Raw genomic sequence first — 18,703 nt, forward strand, 5'->3', positions numbered from 1 at the left:
CACTGTACTCATAACTGATAAATCATGAGATGAAGCACCATGCAATATTACAAAAAAGGTAACTGTGGCTAGCAGTCTGTCACTATAAGAAGGTTTTAGTGTTAGTGGCATTTGCTATATAGTAAAAACGCTACACTAATTTATTTTGGTTTGTTAGTACTTTCAGATTAGGCATTAAACAGAATGCCTGTTCAGGCAGATATAAAAATTCGATGGCACTATTTGAAGAAATGCCAGTCGTTCTCCCAGTGCCCTTACCACCATTCCTCCCCTAAACTATCACCTCCAGAAACAGATTAAAGAGTCATTTGGTCATTTAGATTTTAGATTTAGAGATACAGCACTGAAACAGGCCCTTCGGCCCACCGAGTCTGTGCCGACCATTAACCACCCATTTATACTAATCCCATATTCCTACCACATCCTCACCTGTCCCTATATTCCCCTACCACCTACCTATACTAGGGGCAATTTATAATGGCCAATTTACCCATCAACCTGCAAGTCTTTTGGCTGTGGGAGGAAACCGGAGCACCCGGAGGAAACCCATGCAGACACAGGGAGAACTTGCAAACTCCACACAGGCAGTACCCAGAATTGAACCCGGGTCGCTGGAGCTGTGAGGCTGAGGTGCTAACCACTGCGCCGCCCTGCTATTGGTGGAACCTTGTTTTGTGTAAATTGGCTGCCATGTTTGCCCATGTAACAGTAGATACACTTCAAAAAGTAATCCATTGATTGTAAATTGCTTGGGGAACATCCACAAAATCATAAAAAAAGGTGCTGTGCAGTTTGAGACTGTAAAAAAAAAAATCAGACATTTAAAACTTCCTAGTCAATTTAAAATATTTTGAGGAGTAGGATTCTTTGCCACTATTTTCCAACCATGTCCCGTACATTGCCTTTATATCTGAATTATTGCAGTACAAGTTTTACTGCAAAGACTATTTGGAAAAGGCTTCTTCCCTCTTCCATAAAAAAAAACTAGGTCTGAGCTATCACAGCAGAAGTCTGTGGTGAACCCACACAATAAATGTTTGTTTCTGATGGGAACATTCTTGAATTAGGTTATCCTTCTTCTTTGGCCTCCTAGTCTTGAGAGACAATGGGTAAGCGCATGGAGGTGGTCAGTAGTTTGTGGAGCAGCGCCTGGAGTGGCTATAAAGGCCAATATTAGAGTGACAGACTCTTCCACAGGTGCTGCAGAAGAAATTGTTTGTCGGGGCTGTTACACAGTTGGCTCTCCCCTTGCACCTGTCTTTTTTCTTGGCAACTGCCAAGTCTCTTCGACTTGCCACACTTCAGCCCCGCCTTTATGGCTGCCCACCAGCTCTGGCGATCGCTGGCAACTGACTCCCACGACTTGTGATCAATGTCACAGGACTTCATGTCGCGTTTGCAGACGTCTTTAAAGTGGAGACATGGACGGCTGGTGGGTCTGATACCAGTGACAAGCGCGCTGTACAAGGTGTCTTTGGGGATCCTTCCATCTTCCATGCGGTTTACATGGCCAAGCCATCTCAAGCGCCGCTGACTCAGTAGTGTGCATAAGCTGGGGATGTTGGCCACCTCGAGGACTTCTGTGTTGGAGATACGGTCCTGCCACCTGATGCCAAGGATTCTCCAGAGGCAGTGAAGATGGAATGAATTGAGATGTCGCTCTTGGCTGACATACGTTGTCCAGGCCTTGAATTAGGGTATCCATTGATTACTAAAATCTAAACATTCCCTTTCATTGCTACTTTATTTGTTAGTCACAAATTCATTATCCAATGAGGAATATTACATCACAAGTGTTTCCATTTGTTATAACAAAGCTGCTCAAGCATGTATATGTGCAATAATCTTAGTGATTTCAGAACAGGAAGGTACTTTGGCATCTAAAGTAATAAAATTTTTCAGAATCAACAAGTTGGTATTAAAAGCTGTGTGTAGAATATGCAACCATTTAAAACTTGGAAAAATTACAAAAAAAAAACCAAGAAAATATTTGCCCCACCCTCAAAATGAAAACAAAACCGGATTGCCTTGCTCAAATTTTGGTAGGTTGCTATGTTTGTGGTAGTACTGTAAACATCCTGCAGTGTCACACATTGAATCAAATACCTCCTAATCTTGCTGTGGAATTACAAACTAGCAGAATTGTATCCTTGTATCATTTGGTGACAGGCTTAATACACCCTCCTCACCCCCGCCAAAAAACAAATTCCACACAACATAGTCAAGTTGAATACATTCATTTCTTCTAAAGTAAAATCTTAAATGTTTTCTTCACAAGCTAGGTTCATCCCACATGATCTCATCCTTCCAGAATAGAGTCTTCGCAGTACTGCTTATAAAACGAACCAGCGCTCTATCTCAATCACTCTTCCTGACAGCTTGCTCCTGACTGATCATCTTCTATGCAAATACGTATTGCCTGATGTTCCTAAATTTTTCCTTCAAAATACTGAGGGGCAATGGAAATTTTACATGACAGATTTATCACCTACTTTACGTGATGGACCACATTGTAGTGCAAGTGGAAAACTTCCATTCTTATCTAACTGTAGCCAGAGAACCACCTGAAATGGTTTCTCTTCCTGCTCCTGTACAGTTACCTCTAGGATTCCCCAAGGATCTATCCTCGGTCCTCTATTTTTCCATCTACAATACTGCCCCTTGGCGGCATCATCCGATGACACATCAGTTCCACATGTACAGTGATGACACCCAGCTCTACCTCACCACCACCTCTCAACCCCTTCACTGCAACATTATTGAACTACTTATACTACATCCAGTATTGTATGTGCAGAAATTTCCTCGAACTAAATATTGGAAAGATTGAAGCCACTGTCGGTCCTTGCCACAAACTCCATCCTGCTCCCCGACAACAGAGAGAGGTTGAACCAGTGTCTGCAACCTTGGTGTCATATTTGACCCCAATATGAACTTCCAACCACATATCTGCATCGTCACCAGGACCACCTATTTCCACCTCTGTCACCTGACTCCACCCCTGCTTCTGCTCATCTGCTGCTCAAACCCCCATCCATGCCTTTGTTACCTCTAGACTGGACTATTCCAGCACTCTCCTTGCCAGCCTTCCATGTTCTAACCTCTAAACTTGGGGTCATCCAAAACTCTACTGCCCGTGTCCTACCTTGCACCAAGTCCTGTTCATCCCTCACCCCCGTGTTAGCTGAAATACACTGGCTCCCAATGGAACAATGCTTCCATTTTTAAAGTTATTATTCTGGTTTTCAAACCCCTCCCCATCTCTGGAACTTCCAGCCCCACAACCTTCCAAGATACCTGCGCTCCTAATTCTGGCCTCTAGAGCATCCAGATTTTAATTGCTCCACCAGTGGTGACTGTCCCTTTAATTGCCTGGGTCCAAGCTCTGAAATTCCCTCACTTAATCTCTCCATGTCGCCTTCCACCTTTCAGGCACTTCTTACAACCTATTACTTTGACCAAGATTTTGGTCATTTCCCCGAATATCTCATGTGGCTCGGTGTCATATTTTGTTTTATAATGCTTCTGTGAAGTGCCTCGGGAGGTTTTATGTTAAAGGCACTATATAAATACTAAGTTGTTGTCACTGATGAAAATGAAAGACATTTGTATCAGGTAAGATTTCAAATGCAAGGTCTCCATTTGCTGCCGTATTTTCTTCTTTGAAGTTCTTTCCACTTTACATTTAGAACAGATTGGGTATTCTTCATAGGATCAGATCCAGACCATGAGAGGTATGATTTTAATGATGGTAAAGTATCAAGAATTGAAAGGTTGATGTATCCAAAGCAAGAGAGACAGATTGTATGCATTTTGGGCTTGACCACAAAGGTGATACTTCTTAGCTTTCCTGCATCTGATCATTGCTGAATTTTTCCTTTAGATCTAGTAATTCTAACAGATTTACACAAACTGAAATTATAGCATGTAGAAAGGAATCACTGGAGCGTATTGCTACAATGGATGCAAGGTTCAAAATTAGGACAGGATCTCAAACATTTAACTATTTTAGATATTTCAAGTCAGAATTCTTATTACAGGTTGGCGATATGTCCCACTTACTGATGACTAAAATGTACAACTGTCATTAATTTAATTTGTGCTAAGGTGGTGATGGGAGGATGCATACATGGCTTTAAATAAAGCTGAATGAAAATCTCTTGAAAGGATGAGACAGTTCCTTGTGATCCCTTTTATTAACTTATACAACCGTCAGCAAATTCACGTGGAATTAAGTTCACATTCAGGTTTGTGCGAACTGTACAAATAAGAGTGGTCGCTGACAAGTCTTTCATAGCAAGAGTCTCACGCTCCTTTACTTAGTTTAGTGATACAGCACTGAAACAGGCCCTTCGGCCCACCGCGTCTGTGCCAACCATCAACCACCCATTTATACTAATCCCAATTTCCTACCACATCACCACCTGTCCCTATATTTCCCTACCACCTACCTATACTAGGGGCAATTTATAATGGCCAATTAACCTATCAACCTGCAAGTCTTTGGCATGTGGGAGGAAACTGGAGCACCCGGAGGAAACCCACGCAGACACAGGAAGAACTTGCAAACTCCACACAGGCAGTACCCAGAATTGAACCCGGGTCGTTGGAGCTGTGAGGCTGTGGTGCTAACCACTGCGCCACTGTGCCGCCCTATTAAAAATAAAGTTTTCACCACAAAGGGTGAATGCAATGTTTATGGGCCATTTATACCACTGCTTCTAGATCTGAAGCAGGTCAGTCAGAAATATTCTATTAAAAACAAAACCAAATAAAAATGTTTGGGTTTTTCCACATGCTGGTGAGTTTATAAGAAATCCTGGGCAGTAGATCCCAGTAGAAAATCCAGGTAAAGTTGGTTTTAAAAGTCAATAAAATTATACAAGTTCACAGAGGCAAAGTTCCATATACTAAAGGTTTTCTTTTCAGTTTTTCCTTTCCTAATAAACTACTCAGCAACCCAGGAAATCAGAATTTGAATTGGTTACATATTTTCTTACAGCCACAGTTCCTCCTCACGTAACAGGCAGGCAAGGGGCGAGATTCAAATTAAAGCAGATATCTTGTTCTTACAGGGTTTCATCCAACAGCTCAGCTGAAAATTGCCAGATGACCCTACAAGGCAGATGAACTGGACAACCTCGAGACAAACTCACCTGGTTAAGCACTTCAACCAGAGCTACTGAACATGGCACATGAACACAATTAATCCAATTCATTCTTTAAACTGAAAATTCAGCAGCTAACCAGACCTGTTGCAATAGAATTTGAAACTGGCACATTTGAAGAGCATACTAACTGCAAGGGGAAAGCATATTCCACTGATATACACAGTAATGAAATATCGCACTCAATTGCTGTCACTCATTACTGCATTTTATTGGCTTTAAAACTGTTCTTTAATAATGGTTGAGGAGCACACATTTTCTTTCTCAAAGTGAAAGACTTCCCAAAGCCAAAGACTTGCAGGTTGATAGGTAAATTGGCCATTGTAAATTGCCCCTAGTATAGGTAGGTGGTAGGAGAATTGAGGGACTATGGGATTAATGTAGGATTAGTATAAATGGGTGGTTGGTCAGCACAGACTCGGTGGGCCAAAGGGCCTGTTTCAGTGCTGTATCTCTATGACTATGAAGTTCAGCCTCAAAAAAAATACAGCAAAACCAACCTGTCAAGTGCACAAATCACATGACTCATTTGAAAATCAGGAGTTTGTTTAAAAAAAAAGTCAAGATGCATGGGTTACCAAGTGACAAAATACATCCCTCAGTTCTTCTGAATACAACTCCTTGTATTGCAGCTAGATATTTTTATTCAATGCAAATCTATTATCTTTCTAAGTTTGCTAGTGTTTTGGAGCACTGTGCTCAGAGGAAGGGAGGGACATTTGAAATGACAAAGCAGTCACCAAGAAGAAATAGAGACAGAGCAAGAAGACTAAAGATGTCAACAACAAAATGCTAAACCATGCCAAGAAAACTTCATAAAAAAAAAATCTTCAACAGCTAGGGCATTCCCTTCTCATGGGAGTAAAACTAACTACAGTTGAAATAAAATTTTCGATCTTTGATTCAAAAGAAACCTTTGACAAAGAATTTGATTGCTGGCATTAAGCAAGGTTTCTTTTAAAAAAAGTTACTTTGAAGCACCTCTTCCCCCATTAGCACTGGATAAGCAATTCCTTTGGGAAAACAATTTTGACAATACACGTACATCTTCAGGAGTTTTGCTTTAAGGAATGAACAATTTTTTTGGAAGAGTGATGGGGAAGAAGTAGGTATTTTGTTGAGACAATGGCATCTGAACACAGAAACATTATGTTGTTCCCTCAAGTTCAGTTAAAATTACAAACTGGTCTTTTCAGTGGAGAAATACACAGGGGTTGCAAAAGAAATCAGGTCGACAGTAAAGGTCAAAATCGAGGAAGCAAAGCCCACAAAAATCAAAATTTCAGAAGTTTCAAAATCTCAATGTTGGAGATTGTATTATCATGAGTACCCAATAAAAATGAAGCAACATTCGAAGTTCTATAACAGCAATGGGTGAGCTGGCAGTACTGATGAGATCAAGAATGGGACTTGTAGGCAGCACTCCTCATTAGAACAGATATGAAGAGGTTAAACAAAATGTTAGCAACAGAGATAAATGTTCAAGTATCTCAATTTCTAACACTTGGGATTGTATGACAATCCAGTAGTATTTACACTCCTTTCAAAATTTAGCTTGTTCTGTATTAAATCAAGAACAACTTACCATATTATTTTTTCTCCCTCCACTTTTGATATAATTTCCCTACCAGTCACTCTTGTTCTGCTCCTAGAAATTCGGACAATGCATCGGTTTTAAGGGTGTGGTTGACAATTATAACAGCCACAAGATCAATATTTCATGAGAAAAAATATATATAAAAAAAAAAATCACACCTGTGCAATACTAAATTTCTGCACCCACATGTGGTTAAAGTAGAACTTAAATAGGCACTTAATGTTCTGCCAGGAGCCATGGGCCCATAGAATAAACAAAACACCTCACTATTGACAGCATGTTCCAGGTGTTCTTTCAATCATACAAAAGATCACAGCTCACGAGTCTGTGGTTCAGTGATGGTATTTTACAATCTCCTCAGATATTCTAGCATACCTTTTTCTTATATCATGCAAAATTCTGCATATTATGACTACAAATTTTCTATGATTCTTAATTGTTATATATTTATTACCTTTCTGTTCCACAATCTGAATCTCAAAAAGCTTTACATTAAATGTTTTTCCAAGTATTAATATACAGTTCAACATGCAACTGCTCAAATCAGTTTTAATTCCAACAGTAAATAAAACTAAACCTCATTAAACTCAGTAGTAAATTTATTTATGCTTAGTCACTTAAGTGGGTAGCTGAATTCAGAACCTACGTGTTTCAGTTTCACCCTGATCTGATGCTATCATAATTTTATATCAACTCAATTGTATTCCTTTATGAAAGACTTCATTGCATAATGAGGTCATTGCTGTTAATGACTTTTTTCATTACTAATACTTTGCTATTTGCATTCACTTGTATATTTAGTCAGTAAAATTGTTTGCCATCATAGATGTTTATGACTGCAATTTGCATCAGTTCCTCACAATCCTGATCGCCATTACATTTGTAAATTACAATAATTGGGAGTTTAAATGCTATGCATCCTATGGGTTTAACTCCAAGACAGAAATATTTTTCTACAAACAGCCTAAGTTCTGTGACCCAGGGTTCACAATTACTGTTGGAAATATATTGATCTATAACACACTGGATCAGATACTAAAAATTATAAAAACAAAAACTGAAGCAATTATACAGCAAGGCTTTGTAATATGTAGGGCATTTAGTTCTTTGCAATAGAAGCATTTTTGTGGGTGAAGACTAAACTATATGTCTAGCAATAGGAAGTGACTTTAGTACTTAAGATACAGAATGTTGCTCACTTTCAAAGCTGAACTCAAAAGGATTTTTATACCTAAATGTTGTAGTTCTCAAAAAGGTACGTCTCAATTGGCAACTTTCTTTCTAATTTTAAATTTAGAAAAGTGCAGGCAAAATTTTAAAAGCAGTGATAGGCTTTGCCCACTTAAATACCAACAAAAATAAACAGAAAAACTTCTGGTCTATCAAGTGCCCATAATACTAATGTTCCCTTGCTTGCTTTTTATAGGTTGATTACTATATTTCAAGTAGTCCTTTTGAATTTATACAAACATACTGTCGTAAGGTATATGAAAAATGAGCATGGAAAAATAAACTTTGGCAACAGGGTAAAAGAAACCCAAGTTTCTCATTTGAATAAAAATTGTTTAATCAGTTGTAATACTGCATGAAAATAAAACGTTGGAAAACTCAGGCTTAAACATACTCAAACGAATCCTTATTTATACTCACAAACTAACAATTAGAAAAGTAGTGTAGCCATTTTCACCTTTCTTTCTGGAACATCTTGCTTTAATAAAACACAAACAGATCGACTGCCAAGCCTATCTGACCAGGCCATGCCAGCTGCCTACTGATATCTTGTACTTCGTACTATTTTCACTCACACCTGATTTTTGCTACAGCACACACTGCCTTCCTACATATGATGTTCAGACTGTAGAAATAAAGATTACCTTGTACCACAAATCATTGCAGAACCAAAGTGCTAAGGAGATTCTTGTATGGCAGCATGCCAATAGGCATATGTTCCTTATTACAAATTTACAAAGATTTTTTGGGGGGGGGGGGGGGGGGGGGGGGGGAAAAAAAAGAGGGTTGGGGAAAAATGGGGGAGAAGGAGGAGATTATTTAATTTTCATGTTGCTTGCACAAGTTGAAGAGTACCAAAGTATAAAAAGTACAATTGAGGGGATGAACAAAAAAAAGCTTGACTAAAATCTTGAAACCATTTCATATTGCACCTGAATAACAAAGCTGAAGTTCTTCATAAAAAAAATTATAAACTATGAATATATATTACATAAAATACACACACACACACACACAAGTTAAAAATTGCAACAAATGCATTTCTGGATAAGTGCGAGCCAAATTCTTTTGCATTGGAACTACAGAGACCTTCACTGCTGATAAGAGAATGGATATCTTGGTTGGGGATGGGTTGCAGGCTCTGTACACCGGGGCAGGTAGTTCAGGCGCACTGTGCTAACAAAATAAAGCTGATTCAAAATAAGGTTAATAAACTATATGCATTTTCTCCTTTGGCAACTTAGACTTGTACTGCAGTGTGGCATGTACAGGGTGTTAATATAAAATTTCTGCATCATTCTAAAGCTACCAATTCCAATAGAAGTAGAATTACATGATTACATTTAACCGATCTATGCACCTGATTCACTGCAAAGGGAGTTCTAAACAAACCACTCAACAGGAAAGAAACTTGAATTTGATTTACACAACATCCAAAATTTAAATTTCTTTCAAGATTGCTTCTGAACACCAATAAAAAAAAGTAATCGGTATAGAAATTTACATACTCAATAACCAAACTTAAATAATGGCAGTTGTTTAAAGGTAAATTGGATTATAATCTGAATCTAAAGATATCAATGTGGATTTTATTCGAATTGAAATTTTACATTAATTTCCCAATATGAGCACAATCAATACTGTATAAAGTACTTTTACGAAATAACTTGAGTGATCAAGATGAGAATAATTAAATTTATGCTAGACGTTAAGATCTTCCAAAAAAGGCAATTCTTGCTTCTAACTGATTGCCTTTCTTCATAAGAATCCATGTCCCAACTGTCACACTGATATTTATCACAAATATAACATTTAATTTCCCAGCCTGCTGAAACAAAACACAACAGTGATGGTGCTGACAGTAAGGAGTGGGTTTCTTTCAGCCACAAAAGCAGAATGCAAGCTGCTTTCTTTTTTAGATAGAAACTATTAATGATATTTAGTGAAGATAACCTACACCAGTGTATTTTTAGTATACTAGAAGACTGATCATACAGAAGCCAAATGAAAGCATTAAAAAAATACAAGCAAAAAAGTGGAAGCTCGTCATTTAAAATCAACTAAAATTAATTCTCAGTACAACTAGACATTTGAGAAAAAAAAAGTTAAATTGTTTAATTTTCTTCCACAGAACCCACTGCTGTTGACTATTTTCACACACTAATGTTGGGGGCTTGAAAACTAAGTGGCCAAGTGTGACCTCAACTGTTTATAGTAATTCAAGTTAAATCATAACTAGTCAACATGCAAGCTAACTATGATTAACTGATGTTCAGAGACTGATTTGGTAACAGATAAGAAAATATTTTCCTATCTGCATATATTCAAGTGTGCTAAAATTGACATCCCTATTTTTAAACTTAATACACTGAACAATCTTTGTTCCTAGTTACCCTGGAAACAAATTTGCTAAGACTACTTTTCTCCACCTTAAATTTGCTTTCTTCCCAATGTTAAGATATATCGGCATTGAGAAAACTCGCTTTAAAACTAAAAAAAAAGACAACAGCAATACTTATGTATACTCTGTTCCCTAATAATTGCAGATGCCAAGATTAAACAACATATGGAAAAAGCTCAAGATCAACATATGATTAATATTTATTAACATTTAATGACCACCCCACGCCCCCTCCCTCGACACACAAAACTAGCTAAAAGTTGAGATCTGTGCAGCAAACAATAAATACCAAGAGTACCAAGTGTCATAAGTATTATTTACACGGATTAGGACAACCTGAAAACAAACTTTCCAGTCGCCACCATACTTGCATCATATAATAGAAAACTAATGAATGAATTACTGCTAGATTAAATTAAAAGCAAACATTTTATTCATATTAAATAAAGCTGATATTCAAAATCACAAGCCCTGCATTACCCAAGACTAATTTCCCTTATTTTCATGCCTAAAGGGCTCAGTTTCAACTAGGTGTCATAATATAAATCTCATTAAACCCAAAAATCATTTAAATAAAAAAGGCTAGTTTTTAAAAAAAAAAACTGTTCTATAGAAAGAACAAAGGCAACTTTGTAAAAATTTTATTATTTGCGGAAGTTTCCTTTGGCATGTACTGAAATGGTTATTTCACTTGCTTAAAAATACACTGTACAGCTGCTCTGTAGAACTTCACCAAATTATAAAGATTCGGTTCTAATGCTGCAAAAATTGCATACCTAAATAAAATTATCAAAATCTAGAATTAAAAACAGAAAGATTATGTTGCAACGACTGTTGTAAATCTACTTCTAACCATTTCCTAAATCTTAACATTACTTAAGCCTTTCAACTGAGTAGATACAGCCTTTACTTCACTTACTTTGCTAAAACTTTTAAAATTATTTAATAATTTAAATCGAGCAATTTGAGTGACACAGCAAAATGGGAATTTGACCAGATAATTAAAGTTGATCAATTTAAAATTAAATAGACTACACAGTTTCAACACACAATACATCTTCTTACATGCATTCTGTACATATAGCCAAACAATTTTTGCTGCTTTTGTAAAGATTTTTAAAATATAGTACAAGCTGCTCTTAGACTCTCACTTAAAAAATTCTCCAATTATGTGCTTGTACTATATTGCTAATTAATCTTACTTTCTTGTCTTTTCTGGATAGGTTTAAGTTTTCCTTTTAAATAAATAAAATTTATAGTACACATATGTTCCATTAGGTTTGGTGGCCTCAGAGAACTTTGTATAAAAAAAAACAATTTAGCATCTTTCTACAAACCAGGAATTGCAATGGAAAGAAAGAATGCCCACTGGCAGGTGCAGTAGTGAATTAGTTAATTATAATCTTACAAATTTCAGTGAGTCACATGGTGGGATTCAGCAAGTCTATAATCTAGTTTCACAATTTCTGGATTAAGTTTCTTTGTTTCATTGGAGAATAGCTGAATAACAAACAACTTGGTAATATTGTTCCAGTACTACTTTACCAACAGCATGAAGGAACTTTTCAACAACGATTAATGTACCCTGTAAAGAATGGGTACAGGACAAAATCAAAGGGTACCAGAATGAGAAAAAAAAAGTGTTTACTTTTTTCTGGAATGATGGCCTTCATGTGCATTTAGCATCTGCATGTCGCCCATTTTATGCGAAACTGGGTGAACTGCCAGTTTGCTAAATGTGTTACCATGTAAAAATAGATTTCCAAGTTTAAAACCAGTTCATGGAACACGTACAAACATAACTGTTTCACATTTAAAACAATTTTCAATACAAATCTTCCTCAAGTAGACTTTGTATGTTTAAGTAGTGCTTTTCAAAAGTGAATTAATTCAGATTCTAATTTTTAAAAAATCTTTCATTGCCATTGTATCAACCTGTCATGACTCGAATTGAAGAATCTAAAAACTCAAAAACAATTGTCTGAAATAAGGACTTCAAAAAGGCTCCAAATATTTAAAAGCAGCATGATTAATAAGTATTTTCCAAATCTAAGAAATACATACAATAATGTTACAACAATCGCACTTGAAGGTGAAGTTTTTTTTCAATGCTCTTCCCAAGTGATTGTGTACTTGAACAGTAAATTTTGCTTTGATCAAGTACCACACCAGGAGTGAACTTCAAGCATGGGCTGATTTAGTTATAAATTTATACTGCAACAGAAAAACTTACCATAATCAAGAATGAAGACCCAGGAGACACATACTGGAGCCGTCTAAATAATACTGCACCGTGCTAAGTGCGTGCTGCCCTTTGGACAACTGTAGAATCACTGACAGTTCTGAAAAATCTATTGCTCAACTGTTCTACCAATCTACCAGAAGGAGACATATGTTGTACTCTTACGACTCTTTAGAGGAAAATAACAAAGTCAGAAGTTCCCAAGAACAAATTGCAATATTCTGCTTTGCAAAGATGCCAGCCCCTCAAGAAACTTTTATTTTAGTGCTGATTTTCCACTAGTCAGTTCTAAATTCACCCCCAATTGTTTCTTGCAGGTGAGTAGTTAAATGATTAAACAAAGCACTTTGCATTTCATTAATCTGCTATGAATGAATAAATAAGTAGTACAACTGAATGAGTTAGTCACAATAAACAGAATTTCAGAGTTTGAGGATGCTATTGTGTGGCAATTTTGCTTAAAAATAAACAGTATTAAATTTAATACATTAACCTGTTAGGTCACAATCTAAAAACTGTTACTTGATGTAACAGTACCTTGTTTTAAAAAAAAATATACGCATAACATACAATGTTACTTCCTTGCTCCCAATAGTGTTGAGGGACGAATGTATGGTAAAATCTGTTATTTTTCAGAAAAAATAATCTTGTGATATTAGATCTAAATAGATTCCTCAATTTTCACAACTCAGGAAAGAAACTCAGTGCAGAGCATGCTTTGTCACTGATGCTGATTTTATGTCGTGCAGTGCAGTTTCAAAAATATAAATTGGGACACCAAGTAAAATTGAGCTCATAGCAGCAATAGGCCATAAATTTATGCAATTTGCCTTCTTCCTTCCTGAGGCTTAGGCTAACGATAGTCTGCTAAACTGAAACCTTTCAAAAACAGACTATGATTACTGTAGTAAGACTTCAAAATTTACACAGTAGCTCTATGAATCATTAGCATTATGCCCTATTGTTCTTTCCAGGACTTGCATCTAGTGAAGGACTTCCACACAGGAACTGTGAACAGGGACGAATCGAAGTACCAGGGCTTTGGTTAAAAAAAAATCCATACAAAAAGGAGAACTAAAAAATGTACAATGATACTAAAAAACAGGTTTCCAAAAAGATCGAGCCAACAACTAGCTCATGGGATTCGCAAACCTGTTTGTTGCGATCAGTCTTGTGCAGTTATATTTTAAAAAAAAAAATCAAAATGCAGTAATAGCCAAGACGCTATGCTAAGCTCACTGATTTTACTCCTGTCTACACTACTACAAAAATAATCCTACATATTTTGCAAACTACAAAAAGCAGTTAGCATCTACCTTCATACCAATTTTGTTTTCTCTTTCAGAATACCACAGTAAAACAACCTTAGCTTGGCTAATAGAAAATTAGCAAGCTTGTACTATTCTTGTATGAATATAAAATGACAGTTCTGAAGAAATTTGCTCCTAAAATTCCTGTCACGGCATTCATTTGTGTACCTGCATGAGCTGGTTGAAATTCTGTGGGTAGCAAGGCAGGTAGCTTGTGTAACTGGCCGAATGTTTGAATCCAGCCATATATAAATATAAACATCTTCCTTTTTACTTTTAAAAACAAAGTTTCAGAAAATATTTCCCAGTAGCCATGTCCAAATACCTTTTACCTTCTAATTTTTATCAAAATAAAAAAGTAGGAGTGTAGAATAACTGACATTTATTGGCTGACCCAAAAAGTCACAACCAACAGCCAGTATCAGCTGACTGTCAACCAGAACCCCCGTAAAAGGATTCAGTAGTATCAGTGAGGGGAAATAATTTTTGTAAAATTAAAATTTTTAAATCCCAAATGATGAGGTATGAATATGGTAAAAAAAGTGGAACAAATGACAATTTTCATTAGTACAATTAAGATTTATATGCCATATTTCAAGAGTGTAAGAGAAATTAAAAGCATGTAAAATATCTGCCAAATTTTAGTTTCGAAATATTGCACCCCTATTTTCACTATAGTAGTGGCACTACAATTAGCTTCAAGTGTATCATGGTTAGGAAGAAATACCCAAAGCTCTTATTCCTAAAAACTGTGCTGTTAAAAAATACTCATGTGTGAACATGGGGCAAGGAAAAAAAGTGAGTCTTGCCCAGATGTTTTGTAATTGAACACCCTTTGGATACTCAGTGGCTAGCCTCGTGCATGAAAAGGTGGTCAATTGGACAAGATGATGCAGATTGGGAAATTGTTGCCAAACTACAACCCAACAGAAGTCACAGCCTTCAGGAAAGGGGGAAGAAAAATTGGCAACATAGGAAAATAAAGCAAAAAAAAAAACACTATGGTCCATCTGCCCAGTAAAGACTAATGCCCTATTACATTTTCCACACTACCCACCTTCAGTCTCCTTGGTCAGTCTGTTCCACACATTGTTTCTTTTTAAAATTTCACTAGAATTTTTGTTTCTTTTGAAAAATAACAGTAGGGAAACTTCAAGAAAAAGCTTCCAGTCATACAGCACTGATAGGTCCTAAAATCTGATGGAGGATAATTATACTGAAGCCAAGACAAATGCTCCCGTTTACGAATATTAGAAAAGTTACAATCTTGCAAACTATAGCGGGAATTTTTTTTCCCCTGTAAATATACAAATAAAATTCAGTGGTCAATTTGAATTAATAAGAAACACCAATCTATTTGTTGACTTCTGATTTGATTGCTTAGTAGCCTACTAATCTCAATTTCCATTCCTGCATTAAAAAAAAATATATAACATAGCCCCAGGCCAGCTGGTCCTGCCCTCTTCTCAATCTTTGAAGTCAGCTGTAATGGCAGACAGCGAATCTACCACCTTAGCTCTGTTAGATGTGTATGAGAAAAGCAGTCACATTGCAGGTACAGGATAACATCTGCCATGTGCTCAAGTATTAAAGTTTTCAAACAGCATGTCTAGAAGCTCAGGAATGACTCAACTAATATACCAGTGTGAACTAAGAAATATCAGTTTACAATTCATTTCCTTCATTTTCTTTGCTACCACTAAGAGTGGAATTGGACCCTTTTGTTCAACAGTCATGGTGTTTTACACCGCAGTAAACAAAATGATGTGATGAACAGGCTGAAGTGATCTCCAGTAAATTTTTCTTCAGCTTCAACTCTGGGTCCTGTGTTCCAATCTAGGTGGATTGGAAACTTCACTCTTTGATGACTATACACAACCTGTTTTTGCAACACCAATTTTATTCTAAAGGTGTGAATTCACAGTATAAAAATTATAATTCAAGAGTAGTTGGCAAACTCACTCAAAAGGTAATACAAATGGATAATGACAAGTGGAAATGTCCCAGCATTGCAATGTGAGTACTCCTTTGCAGCTGAGGCATACTGCTAGCCTATATGAATGACTTTACTTTGCAATTAACTATTATACCTGATTTAGGGAATGCCTGGTGTTAACACAAGCCATGAAACTGACCTTGGAAAAGCAGTCCATAATCCAATGTGCAGGCCCTACAGCATTCCATCAAAAACAAAAAAAGCCACTAACGGTTTCTAAAACTCAATTTAGAAAGTGCGCAATTAGAATTTATAAAAATGTAGACATACAAAACAATCTGAAAGTTAAGGTCTTTCAGTGCTTGAAGGGTTAAGAATCTACTTTTCATGTTTTAAAAAAAAAAGTACAATATGAAATCCCTTCCATTCGACGACATTTTTTTCCAACCATTTACTTCCTTTCCTGTACTCATGTCATTATGTTTCTTCATTTACCAAAGATAGCCAAAGTATTCCCAGGTTTCTGAGGGGATCACAAAATTAATGGAATGTACAGCAGAACAGTAAAAGTCCAGGCTTGAATTAGGCCCAGCTAGAAATCATGGCAATGCAGGAAAAGACATCTCCAAGGTCCTAGTGCTTGCAATTTCATGCAATTTGTTGTAAAAGCAACAAGGCCAGTAAAAAAAAACATTAGCCAATGCACATGAAGTAGCAGCAAATCCAATAAGCAGAAGTGTTACATTATGTATGCATTTCTAAAACAAAATTACACACCAGCAAATGTTAATAAATCACCTATGAATGCCTTGAGAGACATTACATTTTCCTCAAATAGAGGAACATAAATTTGACCCCTCCCAAAATAATTGTTATTTAAGAAACTAAGTTACAGTAAGCATCGCAATCTAACAATCTAATTTCAATGACAATTTCACTATGTTTTTGCAACATTAACCACCAGGGCAAGAAAGCAAAATACTTCAGTCACTAACCTGTTGGCCACCACAGCTTCAATTTATGCTCTTAACTTTTTAAACCAATGCGATTCTGGGTTTCATCAGTGAACCTTAAAATGCAATGGGTAGAAATTCTGGTTTAGCCTGATTTTATAAAAAGATATTTGAAAGTTATAATTTGTTGCAGAACATAACTCAGGAAACTATGCAATTAATCAGAATTTAACAAAAACTTTATTGGTTGCTATTGTACGGTTCTGTAGAATTTTGAAATCTACATTTTAATTGGATGAACGGCTCTAATTTTCTTTTTTATAATTTACTCATTTAACTGTTTTCCCCGCCGCAATAAAAGCTAGCATTGAAGTTGGTACATTAGGTACTAAATTAACATTAAAGCAGGCTGTGACACAATCATTCTAGTGTAGGAGGAACACCAAAAAACAGTATGACCACAGGTCAGAGTAGTTGCAGATAATGTCTTATGTTCTGCAAGATAAAAAAAAATATCAGAATTGGATTAGCTATGGCTATCAATACTGAGGCAACCTTATAAAGCAGTAACTGATCTTCTATGGTGCAAATGCTATGACACTGTCTTTTTGATGCTGTGAGAAAATGACTCCTCCAACTGTGCAAAATTAACCCTTTCATTACCAAACCAAAACCAATAATAAGCAGGATAAAAATGTATTCCGTTGGAAAATTGATGTAATTTTGCATAAACTGAAAAAACAAGATTTTCTTAAAATATAAAAATGAATCTTCCAACATCACATGCATCAGAATTATAGGAATACCCCAAAATGTATCACTGGCTGCATTTATCTAGACAAAGAAAACTTCGTCATTTAAAAAAAAATTATTTGCTCTCAACACAATCTGTACCACAACTCCATAATTAAAAGATGTTTAAGAATAGTTTGTAAGTAACAATTTCAGTAATTGAATACGAAAGCTCTGAACTCATTTGAGTCAACATATGAAAGGCAATAGCTCAAAAGCAGTATAATCTGGCTGAGAAATTAGCAAAAATTAACACAACCGAATAGTCATATGACTAGTCGCACACTTGCTTTCCAGTTTGTATTGCAATGACAATTTGGAGAGATTATAAAGCCATACCGAAAGCGGTTTGCCCTCATTCAAAAAAAAGGACAAAAACTGGATCTTGATTTTTGTCCAAATTCTAGCATAGCACACCCCTCACATATTATTGACATAATCCCATAAATTAATTGATTAGGGAAAACAATCACCTTGCAGTAACACAAACTGATTTATGCTGGCCCCATGACTCTGTCACCTAACAATTTTCTTGGTTTGTTTCCCTAACCCCCCCAATTTGGACTTTATTATTCTACTATTCTCTGAAGAGGAGTGGGGCCAGCAGGGAGGCCCACTTAATCATCTGGGAAATTCTGAAGGAAACCCACATCTTCCATTTCTGAAGAATGTCAAGGAATTAATGCTAGATGTTCCTGGGCTGATTAATAACATTAAATAATTCTATGACCTAAAAAGAGGGTTTATATGGTACATAAACTTTCTACAGTCCCATTTTTCCACACACCATTACTACTTTATAATATCTACTGTATGCATTTTTGTGCTTCAGTTAATTGTCCATTTAGCATTGCATATCCCCAATCACTATTTAACATACTTATTGTAGGATCACTTTGGTAAACAGCCTGCCATAGCATCAGTTAGTCATCCTGATAAGTCTCAGTTTGAATCAGACCAGTGTCTCTCAAGGAAAATGATGCAACGGATAGTTAATGTACTGTCTAGGAAAAGTTATATTCACTGTTACATAGTGGGCAAAAAAGGTTGAAACACTCTTTAAATGAATGAATA

General features: G+C 36.4%; 1 long non-coding RNA gene across 13 annotated transcripts in view; it reads right to left on the reverse strand.

Moving 5' to 3' along the window:
* LOC137374363 (uncharacterized) overlaps positions 1-18,703 on the reverse strand; it is a 70,060-nt gene that overhangs the window by 33,451 nt on the left and 17,906 nt on the right. For 12 of the 13 annotated variants that reach the window (XR_010975796.1, XR_010975797.1, XR_010975801.1 and 9 more), the window contains exon 2: positions 16,880-16,953. This is a non-coding gene — a long non-coding RNA (uncharacterized lncRNA). Of the gene's footprint in view, positions 1-6,753; positions 6,817-16,879; positions 16,954-18,703 lie in introns of all 13 variants that reach the window. The other variant, XR_010975807.1, reaches the window with a different exon arrangement.

The sequence above is a fragment of the Heterodontus francisci genome, chromosome 10, assembly GCF_036365525.1.
Source record: "Heterodontus francisci isolate sHetFra1 chromosome 10, sHetFra1.hap1, whole genome shotgun sequence".
Taxonomy (NCBI): domain Eukaryota; kingdom Metazoa; phylum Chordata; class Chondrichthyes; order Heterodontiformes; family Heterodontidae; genus Heterodontus; species Heterodontus francisci.